We start from the raw sequence: 21,123 nt of genomic DNA, 5'->3' as shown, positions 1-21,123 counted from the left end.
TACACAGAACGAAATGTCGATTGCACCTGACCCGTTGTAGCGAGCCGATGCAGCCGCAGCCAACAGAGGGCGCCGCCGACCACTTTTTAAGTCTTAGGAATGACTCGGTCCTTGCACGTGGGCGATGGTTTTTCATAGAACAAAGCCGTACACACTAATGCAACGTGTTGTTAATTACCAGGGACAAAATGCATTGGCAAACCGAAGCCTTTAGAGAGCAGTGTCATTTTTAAGCAATATTGTTGTGACAACAAAGCAACAATTTCAAGCATTTCCAAGAACTTCACCCAAATCGCAAGCACTTTTATCGGAGCCTGGTCATCCTGGAAGGGAAATTACCTCATGTGGGATTTCTTCATTTTTCTTCATGTTGAAGTTTTTGAGTTTTCCCTTGCCCTCGTGTAGGTTTTAGATCAGGGGATGATGTAATAATAGTATGTGGTTTGCAATAATCTGTGGTCTGCGAAGCCCTTGGAGACTCCTTGTGATTAAGGGCATCACAAATAAACATGACTTGACTTGACTTCTCAGTCCTTGAAAACTCAACATTGAAATTCTAGCATTTTTATGGCTAAAATGACCAATATTTCAGACAAAAAAAAACCCATACTTGCTGCACGATTTTATCTTATCTGATACGACTTTTTGCATTTAGTACATTCAGCTCATTGATTTGTTTCGGTGATTACTGCCGCTGAATTTAGACATCACGGTGTCAAGACCAGAACGGAGACAGGACCCATTTTGCGTTTCTCACAAGTTTTATTGGAAGAAAGAGAAATGGTTGCGCCCATGATCCGGTGATCGCTGGATGCGGGAAGCAGGTCGCTCTGAACGCGGAATTGGATCGTGCGATGGCGGTGTCGGAAACGGAAAAATGGGTCAGTAGCTGGGACAAGAGAGCAAAAACGTGGTCGGGGTCGTAAGCGAGTCGTAAGCCAGGAAAGGAGAGTAGACGTGGTCAGGATCAAAAACGGGTCGAAACCGGGGGACAGACAGGAGCTAAAAACAGGTGGGTGTCAGGGTCGACAGACTGACAAACGGGGACAGAAAGGAGTGGGTTTAAATAGGGACAGAGAGCCAATCAGAGTCCGAGGGAGTTGGTGCCAGAGGAGCAGGCACAGGTAATTCCCAATCGTGACACACGTTTTTTTTTTTTGCTTGACCTGGAAACATTAAAGTCACTCAGTAGTCCTTACTTATTTGAAGCTCTCAAGGTTAGACCTTTATTGATACTATTTCATATTTTACTATGATGTAAAAAATATCCAAAGAAAAACATGTTATTTTTGAGGAGGATGCGATGCATTTGCTTGATCTGTTCACATTTTAGTCACCCAGGCATTAAAAGGTATGAAAATGAGTCTTAAGGAACTCCAAAATATTCTTCACCATTTTTATTTTCTGCTCCAAGATGTAAAATTCTTAATACTCAATGTGCACCAGCTGCAGGAAGCTCCCCTCCACAAGAAAGCCAAGCTTTGGTCTCCTTAGGCTCCCATGGCCTAAATTTACACAGGCTTAGAACTTAAAGGTAAACCCAAGCATGTCCAGAACAGGACTGCTATAAACAAGGTTCCACAGATGTGGCCTTCAACCGTCTGCCAGCCACTGTCGTTTTGCCGAGTCGTCACTTGCGGAGCGTGACATCATTATTTTGTCACACATTAGAATAATTAGACATGCTCTGTTTGTCTGTCTGCCGCGACGCGCCGCTCCGGAATTGCCGTTGATTCTGTCGAACTCAAATAAATGCATAAGTACAGTTCTGCGCATGCATCAGCATCAGCAAATATCTCCTTCGCAATTTGTGTCATTCTCTATTTTCAATGCAGTTCTAATGGGGAGTCAATTTGTCCTCATCTGCATTTGCATCCATTATTCATGTTTTCTGCACACACAGCTTACAGTTTCTCGCTTTTAGGCTTGCTCTTCTGTTAACTTTTGATTCCCCCTAGCTTCCCTTCTGTGTTTCCTCTCAGCTCTGCTTTGAAGTCCCCGTGCCAGCCCAGAAACAGCTGCCTGGACAAGGCGAGACACTCTTTAAATTGAATTCAAGGGACGTTGTGTATTATTTAGCGCCTCCCAGTGGTAAAAAAAACTTAATTCATTAAAAAAAAACAATTACTGACGCTCCCCTATTCACGACCATTCGACTTACGCAAAAGGGTAGATACAAAAACTTTTTGGGGGATGTCGAAAAATATCCGGACATTACTGTAAGTTCGATTTTGTATTGTGTGCACCTTTTTCCGAGTACAGGACATTGCTGTAGTGCTTCTTTCTTTTGATACCGGCATATGAAATCCAGCTTCTACTTCCGAGTTCGTGTGTAAACATACTATACTGTACCTTCAGCGCGCTAAAAACTGACTTTTTTATTGTTTAATATCCCGTGCATCCTTTCAATATGGTTGATGTAAAGTGTAAAGAAGAGGCCAGCCGTTTCTTTTGTAATGAACGTGGAATAAGAAAGCTTGATGCGGTTGAGAAAATGGTTGGATCACTTTTTTTCAGCCACTTCTTACCACGGAGGAGGAAGTACCATAACTCTTGAAGCGCAATTTCCAAAAGTAAATTAAACTCAATTCTATTTATCTTTATAGAGCATATTGTCTTATAAATATTTTTTTTAGTACAAAACACCTCACGTTACTTATACAAGCCTTAAATACACTTATATAAACCTTAAACATACAAAATATTGTCACAGTTGCCATGGCGCCCAATTGGCCCCGCCTGTGTGGTGCCAGCTGCGGCTCATTGACAGATTGGCTTTCAGTCTATTTAAACTCAGTGCTCTCACTCTTCCTTCGTCAGTCCGTCAACGACCCTCTGCCCTGCAAGACGTGGGTTTCGACTCGGTCCGGTTTCCTGTTGGTATTTCCTGTCCGGTATTGTTCCCGTTTATTTTGTACTGTTTAATATCGGTTTCCAGTTTCGTTTTAATAATGATTTCCAGTTTCGGTCCCGTCTAGTTTGTCCTGATTAATTTTGATATCCTGTTTTGATATCATTCCTGTCTGTCCAGTCCTATCCGGTATCGACACTATCCGTCCGATATCTGCTCGGGCAATTGGTATTGATCTTGTCGGCTTCTGGCTTCCTATCATTCCACGCCAGACTGCTCCCTAACGTGCATGACTCCCCATTTCCCGTCTGTCTCTGTGTGCCCTGCTACTGGCTGGCAACCAGTTCAGGGTGTCCCCTGCCAACTGCCCGAAGATAGCTTGGATGGGCTCCAACACCCCCGCGACCCTACTGAGGATAACCGGTTCAGATAATGAATGGATGGATGGCTCCCGGTGCTGTCAATTTTAAGGTGCTTTTACTATTTTTCATATATCTTAACGGTCTTGGGCCATCCTATCCGTCTGATTTTATTATATAAGCCTTCTCGTTCTCTGAGGTCCACTGGCAGTGTTGAATGTTCTTAGGGTAAGGACCTAAACATATGGCGAAACAGCATTCAGCCATTTTGGTCCTCACCTATGGAACGGTCAGGTCTGCGGGGAGGCTCAAGGCAAACTTTTTTGATTGTGACTTTTAACAAATCATTCTTATTTCGCTCTGATTTGTTTAACTTCTAATCGTTTACTGTATCATACTTCACTCTTTTATTTCACATTTTTATGTTTTTTTCTGCAGTTGCTTTTATATCTATTTTTATATGTCTGTGTTTCCTCATGTTGGAGGTCCACACTTAGCAAGGTACGGTCCAATGGCTAAACATGGCTAAAATCTGCAGGCTATCTGCAGCCAGGGTTGGGTAGGGTTACTTTAACTTGATTACTTTCAATTACTTTTGGATTACTCCGATACCAAATATGCTAATAAAAGACAAAATAAACTAAATATGAATAAAATTACTCAATTTTGTGCAGGCTTGGGGAGTAACGGAATACATGGAACGGCAAAAACCTGTTTGGATTTATTTTCATTTTGTTTCTGTCGCATTTTATGTTGGTTTTGCCAGAGATCAAAGGGATCAAAGCCAGGAGAGAAAGCTTACCATGTGTTGTAAGTCATCATTTTATTCATATTTAGTTTATTTTGTCTTTTATTAGCATATTTGGTATTGGAGTAATCCAAAAGTAATTGAAAGTAATCAAGTTAAAGTAACCCTACCCAACCCTGTCTGCAGCCACCCCTATCAGTGTGGATATCCCTCCCTCAGGTCCCTTTCCTTACATGGTTAGTCTGTGCCTTGTCATGATCACATTTTATTTCTATTATTGTTTATTTTATTTTTATTGAATTTGAACAATTTTGAGCGGTAATCATGACATTTATTGTTTTATGGTCTTATAGTACATTAATTTTTGAATAGCAATTTATTGCCTGAAAAGTACTTTACGGATACATTTGATTTGATTTGAATACACAAAACACAGTCAACATCAATAAACAATAAAATAAACATAGATAAAAACTGTTGTTAAGGGACTGGCATCCCGGGAAATCTTTGCACCTGTCCAATTGAAACAAACTTAACAACTTTATATGTCAGTTAACGAAAAATCGCTCAGACAAAATGTACCAAAATTCTATTCAAGAAAGGCTGTTGTGGTCCCATTTCTCATCACTTCTATAGCGAGTGAAAAATATTGTACGGAGAACAAAAGAGCGCTGCTTTCAATCTGTATGAAAATGTGTTTCGCACTTGAGTTTTCAAGTGTGTCTGTAATGTTTGATTTAGAATAATTTTGAAGTCAAAAATATTTGTTGTATCTATCTATCTATCTATCTATCTATCTATCTATCTATCTATCTATCTATCTATCTATCTATCTATCTATCTATCTATCTATCTATCTATCTATCTATCTATCTATCTATCTATCTATCTATCTATCTATCTATCTATCTATCTATCTATCTATCTATCTATCTATCTATCTATCTATCTATCTATCTACCCCGGTCATATCCCTCAAGAGGGATGACCGACAGCAAGACAAACACATGCAAAAACAAAGAAAATTTGAAAAAAAGGGAAACGTAGCAAAAAAATACACGCAAACATTTTTGGACCATGGCCAACCCAAATGCCCAAACACCGAAACAAGTTAAGCACCTCAGCACCCAAGTTGGTCATGCTTTTGTCCCTTCAGATGAAACAGGACACAAGAAAGCGACCATGTCACTCGGGTCAGGGTGACACAACACACTCTTCTTTTCAACAGCAGGGCCCGACAGCTTTCACTGGTTTACCCCCGCTGCATCATACGGGTGCCCTGTCCATCCCTTAGATCGCGTCTAAACATCTCAATATCCTGTGTATGTGTGTGTATATGCAGTAAAACTCCGGATTAGGTTTATCCTGATCTTTTCAACTACTGGATAAAAAGTTTGGTCTGGATAATGTATTTTTACGAAAAATCCATGCATATTACGAATTTTATCATCCGGATCGTCGGCTATTACCGATCAAAATCCTAATCATTTCGATCCATTCCTGTGCATTTTGCCATGTCTATTCCAGAGTCATATTCCAAGTCGGCATGCCGTCTTTGATGTCTTCGTCCCGGAAGAGGCTGGATGACCCAACTTTCCCGGAAAGTGTATGCCATCCTTTTGTCCATAGACAAACGAATTTCTCTATGCAAATGTCTTCCTGGTTATTATTGACTGATCTCATTGTGCTTCGATTCAAGTTGTGACCTATTCGTGCAAACAGAAAACCGAAGGAGACCACACCCAGTGTCACATCATGGTGTCAGTTAAGAGGTGGAGTCGAGAGGACCAGACATTTGAGGAAAACTGTAACAACCACTGGCATAAAGAAGAAAGATATCGGAGCTTATGTTCACATGAAACCTCAAACATTGTCAGATATTCTGAAAAACGTGGTATGTATGTTCCATTCATATTCTGTAGTGGGTTTCCATCATTCACCCACGGAACACTGTTTTTGAGTAGAGTTCCAGTGGGACATGTTCGGAAGTTAGAGAGATAGCAATGTGCTATTGTTGTTGTGCCCCGTTTTCAAGAGCTATGTCAATAAAGCTGCCGTTTGCTCCGACATTTATTACTCTGCCTCAGACTCCCGTTCTTACGCGCAACAATTCTCATTTTATCAGTATGAATATAAACTCATGAATCCCTGTACTATCGAAACCAGATGAGTTTTTCCATGTATTTTCTACTATACATCATTTTGAGGTCGGGGGGTCTGAGAACACCAGAGATCGGCTAATCCGGATACTCGGATAGTCTGGATAATTTTCCCGGTCCATTTGAATCTGAATTTTACTGTGTATATATACACATAATTTGAAATATAATATAATTTCAATACTGAACTGTCAAGAACTGGAACAGGAGGAGAACCCAAATGCGTGGCATTTCTCACATAAGCCTATCGTTTACAGGGACTGGGGCAGTCATGCACGTTAACCCAAACACCACTGATTCAGCGATCGTTGGGCGGAAGACGTAAGGCAGCAGTCTGGCGTGGAATAACAGGAAGCCAGAGGCCGACAAGATCGATACCAATTGCACGAGCAGATATCAGACTGATAGGGTCGATACCAGACAGGGCGGGACAGACAGGATTGATATCAAAACTGGATATCGAAATTAAACAGGACGAACTAGACGGGAACGAAAACTGGAGATCGATATTAAACAGGACAAAATAGACGGCAACAATACCGGACAGGAAACACAGGCAGGAAACCAGACAGATTCTAAACCCACGTCTTGTGGGTGCAGAGGTTCGTTGACGGCCGGACAAAGGGTGAGTGAGAGCACTGATCTTAAATTGAATGGAAGCCAATCTGTCAACGAGCCGCAGCTGGCGCCACACGGCCGGGGCCAATTGGGCGCCATGGCAACCGCGACACTGAACTGGACATAACGTGAGAAAATTGGGAGCACATATGTAAATCACTTTACTCACATCTTCAACAACATCTACACTCAGCATAACGTAGCCATGACACTGTTAACACGCCGACCCTCGCAATCAACCTTGCTCATCAAAACCGCTATTACAGTTCATCACACGATTTCTGAAGGGACAACTACTTATGAGCCCAAAGTGAGCTTTTGACCTCAGCGTACATAATGGGATTTTAATGTCTAATCGCATAAGTCATTGCAGATTACATGAGTTAGTGTTGCATGCCAAATCACACTTGTCCTCCAGCCATCCATTTTATATACTGCTTATAAGAGTTTGGGCGAGGGAGGGCCGGAGCTGATTGCAGATTTGAGCATGGACAAGGAATTAAAGCTGCATGTATGAAGACAGAAATATAAGCCATAACTTATATTTCAGTACATCATATAATATCAAAATTATCAAGTGTTCCCTCACTATGTTGCAGTTTAACTCCAGCGTCCTGGGTGTATCATAGATTTTTCATTCCTTGATTAGTTTTCGAATTTTTCTGTACATTGCGGAATTTCGATATCACCTTTGAGTTTGACCAATTGGAGAACTGCCTTCTGTTCCCTGGGCACTGATTGGAGCAATCCGAATAACATTTAAACATGCTGTTTGCTAGCAATCTGATGAGGGGGACACGTATGAGTGACACCGTTGCGAAAAAAGACGTTTCTATATTTAAATTCTAATGTTGATTCTAGGATGATTTTACTCATATCATTGCCCAAAATCAATGACAAAGTAACTATCTAGTTATAAATTACAAATGATATACTCTTATTGAAGCCCCCCCCTAAAAATGCTTTAAAATAGCCGTATTGTCACGGTTGCCCATTGCCACCAATTGGCCCCGCCCATTTGCGCCAGCTGCAGCGCGTTGGCTGATTGGCTTCCATCCTATTTAAGCTCAGTGCTCTCACTCACCCTGTGTCAGTCCGTCAACGAACCTCTGCACCGGCAAGACATGTGTTTTGACTCTGTCCGGTATCCTGCTTGTGTGTGCTGTCTGCTATCGTTCCCGTCTATCTCGTCCTGTTTGATATCTGACTCCAGTCTCCAGTGTCTGGTATCAATACCTTCTGTCTCGTCCTGTCTGATACCTTGCTACAATCTCCAGGATCGGTAATCGTCCCAGTCTATCTCGTCCTGTGTGATATCGTACTCCAGTCTCCAGTGTCTGGTATCGATCCCGTCAGTCTCGTCCAGTCTGATATCCGTCTCCAGTCTCCTGTATCTGATATCAATTCTGTTTGTCCCGTCCTGTCCGGTATCGACCCCATCTGTCTGGTATCTGCCCGTGTAACTGGTATCGATCCTGTCGGCCTCTGGCTTCCTGTGGTTCCACGCCAGACTTCTTCCGCCCAGCGATCGCCGAATCACTGGCGTTTGTGTTAACGTGCATCACTGCCCCATTCCAATATAATAAAGCTTATATGAGAAACGTTACGCATCTGGGTCCTCTTTCTGTTCTGGTTCTGGCACATATGCTAAAATCAATAGAAGAAAACTTGTACACAAACCTGTGGAAGCATTGAACCCTTCATATTTCTTGGCATGTGCAATCTTGAGAGTTTACAATCCAACAATTAGCTGAAGCGATCCATATCCATTTTGTCTTTGGGTGTCAAACCGCTCTCCTTCATTTCTCTGTACGGTCCAAGATGTTTTCGGTTTTACTCCAGGCATGGTGGATTGCAAAAATAATTTTACAAAAAAATACCTAAATTCAGCATCCTTTTACTGTAAATTCTGTTAATGTTCGCCCAATTCATTTCCTATTAGTTTGCTTTTCCTCTATTAGCCACATACCCCTTCCTACCATTCGCTACTGGTGACACACAAGCAAGTATACACATATAAGCTTACTCCCAGTCGCCTAACACGTGAAAAGTGCCCAGTTCGAGACCAGGTTGAAACATACGTTGGCCTGGAGAGGGATGGGCGCCACAAGGATGTAGTTGCCCAAGATACATCAAAGGAAATGGTGGCCCTAGCACCCTAGTGGTTAAGGGATCCAACCGACCAACCAACCAGATTTGGCTTTGATGCGTGTTTATGAGGAGATCATCTACATGAGGAGAAATTCAATGTCGTTGTACTATGTGCTTGAGACGGAGACACCCTAACAGTATTTAGTTATATTTTGTAGGTAAATCTAAACACCAATCAGGAATATCTCAACTGCATTGAGGGATGTATCTGAGAAGAAGAAAGAATACAGATCAATTAGAGGACACTATAATCAATGATCTGGATTTAAAAAGTAGCAGAGAATTGTAGTAACGCACCAAATAGTAACGACAGCTACAACATTTGATCAATAACATGACACAGTACTAGACCAAGAAAAGTAATTGGGTTCCAGGAACGCGCTCCTTTGTAACGTGTTAGTCCTAACACTGCATATGGATGGACACAACTGTCGCATCCATTATATATAGAGTGATGGGTGGAAGGTGGAAAAAATTAAGTATAAATGTACCATAGAAATCAACCCATGTACAGCTGGCTTTTTTTTAGCGAGTAAAACCGAGTTTGTGTGCACCATTCGTCTTTTTACTACAAATACCACGATGCTTTGCGGCATAACAATACCCTGGATAAGAGGAAATGCACGTAAGTGGTCATGCACACAAGTAAAAATATTCCTTGACGCTAAAATGTACTCAATATGAGTGGTTATGGGACAAATTAACCACAAAAATCAAGAGAATACCTTATAAATACTTCATAAAAAAGAAAATGAAGCCCAATCTTTAAAATGGACTGAGCCTGGATCCATGGTGACGTTTTCATGTCATGAACCGGAACACGATCAGGACCCAAATGCGTGACGTTTCTTACACAAGCCCTTTTATTTTACGGGAAATAATAATAATAATAATAATAATAATTTCCTTTGTATTGTCATTCTTTGTAAGAACGAAATGTCGATACACCTGACCCGTTGTAGCGAGCCGATGCAGCCGCAGCCAACAGAGGGCGCCGCCATTTTACCAATGTTATAAGTCTTAGGTATGACTCGGCCGAGGCGCGAACCAGCGACCTCCCAGTCTCAAAGCAGTCACGCACGTTAGGTAGCAGTCTGGCAAGAAATGACAGGAAGCCAGAGGCCGGCGAGATTGATACCAATTGCTCGAGCAGATATCGGACTCATGGGGTCGATACCAGACAGGACGGGACAGAAAGGATCGATATCAAAACAGGATATCGAAATTAAACGGGACAAACTAGACGGGAACAAAAACTGGAGAGAATACTAAACAGGACAAAAATAGACGGGAACGATACCGGACAGGAAACGCAGGCAGGAAACCGGAGAGAGTCAAAACCCACGTCCTGCTGGGCAGAGGTTTGTTGACGGACTGACAAAGGGAGAGTGAGAGCACTGAGCTTAAATAGAAGGGTAGCCAATCTGTCAACGAGCAGCAGCTGGTGCCACACGGGCGTGGCCATGGCAACTGTGACAATCCATCTCACTAGACTACCTCATGAGATGCCGTGATACTTGCAAAATCGCTCTTCCATATTAATTATAACGTTCCCTTGTTTAAAGACAGTAATCCTCCCACCAGCGCTGCTTACTCCATACTGCCAATATATGGCAGATTGTCTTGCAAACTGTTGATCCCATGCACATGGTGACAGGGCAGGGGGTGCTTGATCCAGATGGCTGCACTCCTTCTATGAACAAAGTGGCCATTAATTCAATTTTTTTCCACAGAGTGAATGCCAGGGAAAGGGAGGAATCATTTTTAGTCGCAGTCAATGTTTTCTATACCCTTTCCCGGTAAGTAACTCTGTACTTGCCCAAGACACACCACAGGGAATGATGCCCCTATGACCCTACTAGTTAAGGGATCCAACCAACCAACCCCTTTACCAATACACGACTGATAGTGTTTGACATCGTGCACCAGAAGAGAAATATTATATTTATTTGTGTATAACGTGTCAAGACCAGAACAGAGACAGGACCCAATTGCGTTGCGTTTCTTTTTATAGGAAGAAAGAGAAAGGGTTGCGTCCCCGATCCGGTGATTGCTGGACGCAGGAAGCAGGATTCTCTGAACACGGAAATGGCTCTTCTGTGGCAGACAATAGCGGTATCGGGGACGGGAAAAAGGGTCAGGTGCCGGGACAGGAGAGCAAAAACGTGGTCGGGGTCGGAAGCGAGTCGTAAGCCAGCAAGGGAGAATTGACGTAGTGGGGGGACAAAAAGAGGTCAAAAGCCAGGATGGGAGAGTAGACGTGGTCAGGGTTGAAAACGGGTCAAAGCCGGGGGAGAGACAGGAGCAAAAAACAGTTAGGAGTCAGGGTCGAAAAAGGCTTGCCTAGTGTTGACTGAGGTTCGCAGACGGACTGACAAAAGGGGACAGATTTTTTTACAGTAAAAGTTCTCAATGTTTGGGGGCACAATATCAGGATTTATAATGCCATATTTGTGCAATGATTGATCAGTCAAAAAATAGTGTTGACCCCAATCGTAAAATATATGATGTAACGGGAATTGAACCCGTTTAAAGGAGGTGAGATCGCCAAGTCCTAACCACTAGATCACCGGTAATATAAATGACATATGAAAAGTAGTTAGACTTGATCTCATTGTCTTACCATTGTTATTCACAGTACCAGAAAATATATTAAAGAATGAATTAAACAGAAAGTTGTTCTGAAAAATACAAATACACAAAAAGCACGGCGAGGGAAACAGACTCTTTGGTCCGTCTGATGATGAATCAGACTTTAAAGGACATGAAATAAATACGTTGTAAATTGTATGTTGGTATCACTTTCATACCTCGTCAATTATTGAAATGTATACCGATTTTTAATCAAAAAGAAGGAGTGGGCGTTATACACGAATGAATATGGTACATACGCAAATAGATGTATATATGTATATTCCGTCAGACCGATACCCAGAGTATAGTAATCAATACTGATTCCACATAATGATACAATTAGTACATCTAATGAAAATATAGTAACATTTACCCATTTTAAAAAAGGTTTTTCTTAAATATTTTTCTTGTGAAAATGAAAAGTCAAGTCAAGTCACATTTATTTATATAGCCCTTAATCACAAAAAAGTCTCAAAGGACTGCGCAGGATTAGAATTACACAATTACACAATTACCTGATCTTAAACCAGCATGCAGGCAAGGAACAACTTAAAAACCTCAGTGTGAGGAGAAAAGAGAAACCTTGAGAAAGGACCTTACATGTGGTAATCCCCCTTCCAGGATTGACCAGGGTGAATTACAATTAGCATTACTGTACACATAATAGTAAACATTAGGTAAGATGTTGAAAATGTCCGGAAAGTGCATGACATCAACGACGCCCCCAGCCTGCAAACAAGTCTCGAGCCTGCAGACTTTTTGGCTCTCAGAGTCACAAGTAGACCGGCATTTTCCGAGCGCAGACTCCGTGCAGGAACATAGGGGGAAATCAAATCGGAGAGATAAGAGGGTGCAAGCCCATGCAAACATTTATATGTTAATAAGAGAACCTTAAAGTCACATCTTAAGTGGACTGGGAGCCAGTGCAATTTGGCCAATACAGGAGTAATATGCTCAAACGTTTTGGTCTTAGTCAAAAGTCTAGCGGCCGCATTCTGAACCAGCTGCAAACTTTTAATGCTAGACATCGGGAGACCAGAAAGCAATACATTACAATAATCAAGCCGAGAAGTAATGAACGCATGAATTAAAACCTCTGCATCTGATTGGGACAGCATCGAACGAATCTTCGCAATATTACGGAGGTGGTAGAAAGCTATTCTAGTAATATTTTTCCCGTGTAATCGAAACGACAGATTAGGATCAAATATAACACCTAGATTTTTGACCGAGTCATTATGGGTGATATTACATTTGTCTAGGTTCAGGGTAGTGTTTGAAAACAACTGACGACGGTGAGCTGGACCAATAATAAACATTTCAGTTTTTTCTGGGTTAAGGCGTAAAAAATTAAGTGACGTCCATCTTAGAATCTCAGTAAGGCAAGCCTCCAGATTTCTACAACTTAAATGCCCAGTTGTTTCCAGTGGCACATACAGTTGAGTGTCATCTGCATAGCAATGGAAACTAATATTATACTTGCGGATAATGTCACCAAGCGGGATCATATAAATACTAAAAAGAAGGGGGCCAAGTACAGAGCCTTGAGGAACACCATAGGGGACATTGGATTGTTTAGAGGTCAGATTGCCATAGTTAACACATTGCATCCTGTCTGACAGGTAGGACCTAAACCACGAGAGTACAGTTCCTGAGATACCAATGCATTCTAGACGAACAAGTAAAATGTTGTAGTCGACAGTATCAAAAGCAGCGCTGAGATCCAGCAGCAGTAACATTGATGAGGCACCGGAATCTATTGCTTGAGATCATTGGTTACTTTAGCCAGGGCAGTCTCAGTAGAGTGATATGCCCTAAATGCTGACTGGACAGTTTCAAAGAGGTGATTTTCTGACATGAAGTCATTTAGCTGCTGTGCAACGACCTTTTCAAGTGATTTTGCAAAAAATGGCAGATTTGACAATGGCCTATAATTACCTAGGCTTTCTGGGTCAGGGTTAGGTCACTTAAGCGTGGGTTTAATGGCGGCAGACTTGAAGGCTACAGGAACAATACCCGAGGATAGTGGGGCAAAGAGCTGGACAGCCTAACAACAGTAGCTGAGAGACGAGCACTGAAAAAGCTGAGGTCAATCATGGACAATCCATCGCATCCACTACACAGCATTATCTCCAGACAGAAGAGCAGTTTCAGCGACAGACTGCTGTCACTGTCTTGTACTACGGACAGACTGAAGAGATCTTTTCTTCCTCATGCCATGAGGCTCTTTAACTCCACCCGGCAGAGTAAAGGCCCACATTAAACCACACCACCTACATTGGATATTACCGAATCTTACTGCAATATGTATTCTGTGTAGCACTATTTAGTTACTCTATATAACACGCTACAGTGGGCATTTGCACGTCACACTGGGTATTTGTATATTGCATTCTTTTGGCTTTATTATTGTACTGTTCTCAGCTCAGGGATGCTGCTGGAAATGTGAATTTCCCTTCGGGGATGAATAAAGTATCTATCTATCTATCTATCTATCTATCTATCTATCTATCTATCTATCTATATATTAATAATATTTAAAACTGATGGTCCTAAGATCCCAAACAGATTCTTTACCAGTGAAGCTGGAAACGGATTGAGCAGGCATGTAGTTTGTTTGGCCCTACTGACCATCTGTGTTAGATTATCAAGGGACAAAACATTGAAACTGTTTCTGAACAACCGCCGACACGGTCCTTACCTAACACCTCCACATCTTTGAAATAGGAGGAGGATACAGAGCGTTCTTTTAAAATATCATTCCTGATTGGTTGAATCTTTTTATTAAAAAATTCCATAATGTCGTTAGCAGAGTAAGTACAACTATTTGGGTTAAGTTGTTGTCTGGTAAGTTTCGCCACTGTGTGAAACAAAAATTTCGGATTATTCTTGTGTTTAACAATAATCTTAGAGAAAAACGAAGCTTTAGCTGAGGCAAGAGCTACTTTATATTTCAAGAACATTTACCAAAGCAGTATTGAAGTTGTTTGTAAGTGAGTCAACAGACCCAGTGTACGAAGGGAATGCTGCAGTTACCGTAGGTAATAATTCTTTTAAGGCTAACACCGTTTTAGGGCGGATATTGCGACTGCTAAAGCCTAAATTTTCCTTATCACAGTAAACATTAAACAGCACCTCACATTTAACAAGATAGTGATCAGAGATGGCATTAGGATATGGTAACACTGTAACATTTGAGGCTACTACGCCACGGGTCAGGACGAGATCTAGAGTGTTCCCATCTTTATGAGTGGGCACATCAACTATTTGATTGAAACCAAATGTATCAATCAGTGACTTAAATGCAATTGCAAGTGAATTTGATGGGGAGTTTATGTGAATAATTAAAATCACCAAAAATTACAACATTGTCCGCACAAATTACTAAGTCTGTTAACAGTTCCGAAAATTCTTCCAAAAAATTTGAGTAAAGAAAAACGCTAAAATAATATACTGTGAATAAGTTAAGTAATGATATTTGCCAACTAAACTTGTTTGTTCCTTTTTAATACGTGAAGCAAGTGCTGTGATTGTGTAACTATGTGTCAGAACCCGAACGGACGGTGGACCCAGACGCGTAACGTTTATACACAAGATTTATTGTACGTTAACGGGGCAGTCATGTGCGGGAACACAAACGCCAGCGATTCGGCGATTGCTGGGCAGAAGAGATCGAAACCGGACAGGACAGACGGGATCGATACAAGGTACAGGATACACGAGCAAGATACTGGACAGGACGGGACAGACGGGATCGATACTGGATACTGGTTACAAAAGCAAGATACAGGACAGGATGGGACAGGACAGACAGGATCGATACCGGATACTGGTTACACGAGCAGGATACCCAACAGGAAAAGACAAACGGGATCGATACCGTATTTTGGACACACAAGCAGGATACCGGACAGAGTCAAAATAAGTCTTGCAAGTGCAGAGGTTCGTTGACAGACTGACAAGGAGTGAATGAGAGCACTGAGTTTAAATAGGAGGGAACCCAATCAGGAAAGTGAGGGCAATGGTTAACTGTGACACTATGTTACTATTTAGATCTCCAAAGTGGTGCCCGCGGGCTCCATGTTGCCCCCTTAAGGACAGCTGAAGTGCCCACCTGATCTGAAAATATCTCACCAGTGCTTTTCTAGTACGATTATGTTTTAGTGGTTGGTTGAATCTATTACTGCCCAAGACACACCACAGGGAATGGTGCCCCTATGACCCTACTAGTTAAGGGATCCAACCAACCAACCCCTTTACCAATACACGACTGACTCTATAACTCTACTTCCAATAACTAACCTGATAATACCATAGTAATAACATGATAAGTTGATATTTTAAAAATTCTTATCAAAATGGGTGCCCTTACCGCTAGTTAGTAACAATCAGTAGTTCTCATCTTGAAAACGATCCCTGATTTCGATAGATTTACGAAAAAAAAAGTGCCCCTTCAAGTGCCTTGAATGAATGAATGGATGAACTCAAATTCAACACTTCTTTATGAAATCATTACCAAGAAGGCAAATGTCCTCTGTTTAGCGCGCGAGAGAGAGGGGATGGAGGAGGGGACGGGGGTGGGGGAAAATGAAGGGGAGGGAAAGAGAGAGAGAGCGAAAGAGAGAGATGAAAGAGAGAGAGCGAAAGAGAGCGACCATCACCCAAACCGATTGACTGTAGTCTGCAGATTGGACTCGCTCGCAGCGTACATCTGAAATCTCTCGTGTCGTGCAAGGGAACCAAAAACCGAGACTCCGCTGTGTAACTCAAGGTTACTATTTTGGACTGTGTTTATTTTATTTTATTTTTTTATTACCATAAATTAATTTTTGTATTTTTTCAACACTAGCATCGGAACGGATTTACAAAGCCTCTCTTCTCTGCCTGCGATGAGATTCAGCACTTTGGACAGCGACGAGTCGTCCGTTTACGGTAAGCCAGCAGAGTTGAGTTTGATTTGTGAGAGGAATAAAACACACTGTTGAGCGTGACCAAGAAAAGATATACACAGTAAATGAAGTCCTAAGATTTATTCTATCATCACTGTCACTTCCTACTGGCTTCAGTTTGTGACTCTTACTGCTTTCTTAGTCATAAAAAATGCACTTATGTGCATGCTTTCTTTTAAACCAACATACTTTCTGTTTTATCAGGAATAATCTTAGAGTATTTTTGTCATTACTGGTAAACCATTGATTTTAAGAGTTCAGCCTATCAGCGGTTCATTTGAAAGAGTTTGTGCGCAGGCGCCAAAGCAAAGTCACCGCCAGGATATATGGCCGAGACCCCAAACTACTAACGGTGATAATATTTCAAAGTGACTCTCACATCATGACAAATGCACTCTGGGTACATTCATGATTTATATCTCGGACAGTGTGTATTATTTAGCACCCCCTAGTGGTAAAAAAAAACATATTGGACTAAATAACAAGTAAAAATACATGAAATATCCTTTTTAAAAATATCGTTGGTGGAGGAATTGAGATCCATTTTATATGTACCAGCTCAGTAGCCTAGATGGTAGGGCGCCCGCTTTGAGACTGGGAGGTCGCTGGTTCGCGCCTCGGCCGAGTCATACCTAAGACTTATAACATTGGTAAAATGGCGGCGCCCTCTGTTGGCTGCGGCTGCATCGGCTCGCTACAACGGGTCAGGTGTATCGACATTTCGTTCTGTGTACATTGTTACAAAGAATGACAATACAAAGGAAATTATTATTATTATTATTATTATGTTATGAGTCCCACCTAGAAGGTGCCGACATAATTGTCTGCCATCGTGCTGCTACGAGTATCCATAAACCCAAAAAGATTAGGACAAATTCTAAGAAAAATGGTGTTTTATAATCACTTTCATCTCCGCAGTTTTTATTCATTTTTGTGCTTTTTAGTACTCGCTTTAGGTACTGCAAATAAATAATACACACTGTCCCTTTAAACGATGTAATTTTCAAACTTTCAATGTGATTGGCTGTCAACGATTTATTACTAATTTTTCTTGGTAATTTTTTCCTCTACGAAATTTTCACGCTCTGCGTCTCTCTGGGAACCATTTTTGTAGTCCTTTTTTAAAGGTGGGGTACAGGATTTGCAAGTACATAGCATTTTCTAAACAAGCTCAAATTAACTCTTCTTTTTTGGGGGTTTGTTCCGCCCGGAACACACCAGATAAAAGTAAGCTAAAAGCACAATATAAAAATAAATCATCGTCTCGGACATTGTGTTTTGTTGTACGGTACTTTTTGTATTGTCCATCACTGGATGATACTGACAAAACAGAAATTACTGTAATTACAGTGAATATTCAAGTATTGTCAATAAACCCAAATAGTACTTTTTTTCTGTTTCTTTTCCCATGTTTTCCGATTACTCTTATGTTTCATACGCCGTAAGGTACAAACAGTCAGTATTGTCAACTACACAATATGGTATAAATTAAAAATTTGCTAAGATTGAAGATTGGATTCGGCTGCTTGGAGTGGTCGGGGTCGCAAGATGCAGTACCACAATTTGGCTGTGAGAGGCGTAAGAGAACACAGAGAAACAGACCAGACAAAAAGAGATGTTTATCAATTTAGTTGTTATTGATTGGAGGTTCTTTGACACGAAACCTAGCTAAAGACACTCGCGGAAGCCTGAAATACAACTGTATACATTTTCACGAAAATCGGTTCAGCCGTTTCGGAGCCTTTAAGACACATACAAACATACACACAAATCAGGGTTGATTTGTAGTAGTTTAGATGGATAGATTAGATTTAGATGATCCTTGATATTTTTCAAGACACCGTTTTTTTAATACATCCTTTCTTTAATTTCAGGTTACTGATTGGTAAATAAACTCGAGAAGGCAGTCACAGATTCACTTATCATAGGGAATACCGATACCTTAAAAATCGCTGGTATCAATATCTCATATCTACACACCTCCATGATAAAATCATTTACACAATAAAGACAAAAGTGAATAGGTTACTTTCAAATGAGCACTTCAATATTTATCAGGAACAGGCAAATACTGATATTAGGTGTCACTATTGATCCGATACTAAGCTATATTGGGATGTCCATGCTCATGGCTGCTAACAATACCCGGTTCAACCCCTTTGTAGCTTTAATTTGTAGCATGAGCATAGCATTGTGTATCTTTTGTCAATTATTTTGCGTGGTAACTCCAAAATATCTTTCAGGAAAACAACAGAAAATATAACTCATGTAATTGTAAATATCTATATTGCTGATATATTCAGTACGTTTTTGGGGCTTGAATGTATCAATATCATTGGTCCCTGAAAAATGTGGTATCAAACATCTCTAATGGTTATGTCACGGCTGCCATGGCGCCCAATTGGCCCCGCCTGTGTGTCATGTGTGCCATGGCGCCCGATTGGTCCTGTCCATGTGGCACTAGCTGCAGCTTGTTGACAGATTGGCTCCCTGTCAGTATTTAAACTCTGTCCTGTCAGTCCCCTTTGGTCGGTCTGTCTGCGAATCTCTGTTTTCACACGGCAAGCCCTTTTCACCAGTCCTGTGTTTTTGCCCCTGTTTGTTTCCCGCTACGATCTGTTTTGATCTCGACCACGTCTGCTCTCCTCCCCTGGCTTTTGATTTGTTTCCGTTCCCGACCACGTTTTTGCTCTTCTATCCCGGCTACTGACCCGTTTTTAACCGTTCCCGACACCGCCATCGCTCGCCGTGGAAGTCCCACTTCGGCGTTCAGAGCGACCTGCTCCCCGCGACCAGCGATCACCGGATCGTGTGTGCAATCCTTTCCCTTCTTCCCAATAAAACTGTGAGAAACGTTACGCAAGTGGGTCCTGTTTCCTTTCTGGTCGTGACATATCGGTTCTGCAGGACGAAATAAAATATTCTAAATAAACGTATCGTTTGGTAAGCACACTGCAGTCCTGCCGCAAAATATAATGCTGTCGAACACCACATCAGGACTTTTCCACCATTTTAATTCTTACTGAGTGCCGTCTCTCAGCTGGGATTAAATGTTTGACCTTTTATATACGCTAGTCAAGTGCCACCACCACCCGGTATCGCTTCTTGCTGCCTCCACGCCTCAGTGCTGCAGCTGTTTTGCGCTGAGAAATTAATTCACTCTCTATAAAGGGAAGAAAAATGCACACTCTGGGCTCGCTCTGGATGAGATGTGACCCAGACCTCCACAGCGCCATCCCCAACACACTCACACACCAACACCTCCCAGCTTTTAGCCCACAGCATCGTAACTGTCTTTGATAGTAGAGAATCCACAATCAAGACGGCGTTAACGCTGAGATTTTCCCCAAGTCCCGGATTTAACAGTGTCAATTTTAATGACGCTAATTAGGAATTTTGATTACACCCAACGCTTGATAGCGCTCAGCGTTAACCGTGTCTGATATGTCGGCTCAAGCTGTGCGTGATGAGAATTTCGCGCAAATTGTGGCGAGGAGGTTTCCACCCCGCTCCTTTCCAGCGTCCTTGGAAGAAATCACATTTGAAGGCGCAGATTCCCCCGCCCTACAACACATACGCCGCCCCCCCCCCCCTCCCCTCCCCTGGTTATTAAGCCCTGGGCGCGGCTTTGCAGAGATTGCTCATTTATTGGTGAGGATGATGAGCCAAATGTAAATTAATCTATCATGCTCAATTTATTATCCGATAAACAGACAATGAATTTGACTATTGACCCTCCGGGGGTCAGGCCGCACGATTGGCTACGCCTGTCTGCTGTGTTCTATCTTAGAAAAACGGTTCTTTTACCTCAGGGCATGGACTCTGATCTGGTTTAGATTGTAAAATATGGCACTATGTATACTTGTCAATGACCTGATGAGCAGACAACTCATGGAAGAACTAGATGGAGACATTATAATTCATGATCTTATTTGTTTGAAAAACATTTTGCATTTGGAGGAGCGAGAGAGAACCGTTCATTATCTGCTCATGTCGATTAGTACAACTACTGCCACAAGAGTATCGGTATCAGTCTGGGAAAAAGTAGTATCAAACAGTAATAGCCAGTTATGAGATCATCTACTCACATTGTCTTCACAATATTAGCGCTCATAAATGCAGTAGATGTCAGAGCCGGAACAGGAGGAGGACCCAGATGCGTAACGTTTCTAACACAAGCTTTATTTTACGGTAATGTGGCAGTCATAGACATTAACACAAACGCCAGTGATTCGGTGATCGCTGGGTGAAAGAAGTAAGGCAGAAGTCCGGCGTGGAACAACAGGAAGCCAGAGGCCGAGATACACGAGCAGATACTGGAGAGACGTGGTTGATACCAGACAGGACGGGACAGACAGGATTGATACCAGATACACGAGCAGATACCGGATGGACGGGATTGATGCCGGACAGGACAAGACAGACAGGATCGATATCAGATACAGGAGACTGGAGACAGATAGCAGACAGGATGAGACAGGCGGGATCGATACTGGATACGGGAGATTTTAGTAAAGTATCGGACAGCACGAGACTGATGGGATCAATACCAGACACTGGAGACTGGAGTACGATCTCAAACAGGACGAGATAGACGGGGACGATACCCGATACTGGAGATTGTAGCAAGGTATCAGACAAGGTGAGACAGACG

The 21,123-nt window shown here is 41.9% G+C and overlaps 2 protein-coding genes across 2 annotated transcripts in view; one reads left to right on the top strand and one right to left on the bottom strand.

Annotated features, from left to right (window-relative positions):
- The window catches only part of fut8b (fucosyltransferase 8b (alpha (1,6) fucosyltransferase)), a 435,447-nt gene that overhangs the window by 308,851 nt on the left and 105,473 nt on the right, over positions 1 to 21,123 (bottom strand). The gene's annotated exons all lie outside the window — the stretch shown is intronic.
- Positions 16,181 to 21,123, top strand: part of tmem121ab (transmembrane protein 121Ab) — an 81,880-nt gene continuing 76,937 nt past the window's right edge. Inside the window, exons 1-2 of the mRNA XM_088324689.1 lie at positions 16,181 to 16,291; positions 16,370 to 16,452. The gene's annotated coding sequence lies outside the window, so the exon portion shown is untranslated. The remainder of the gene's footprint in view (positions 16,292 to 16,369; positions 16,453 to 21,123) is intronic.

The sequence above is a fragment of the Urocampus carinirostris genome, chromosome 20 (genome assembly GCF_059441175.1).
Source record: "Urocampus carinirostris isolate Australia breed hairy pipefish chromosome 20, RoL_Ucar_1.0, whole genome shotgun sequence".
NCBI classification, from domain to species: domain Eukaryota; kingdom Metazoa; phylum Chordata; class Actinopteri; order Syngnathiformes; family Syngnathidae; genus Urocampus; species Urocampus carinirostris.
Note: the sequence above shows the minus strand (reverse complement) of the source record. Positions and strands in the feature narration are given on the sequence as shown.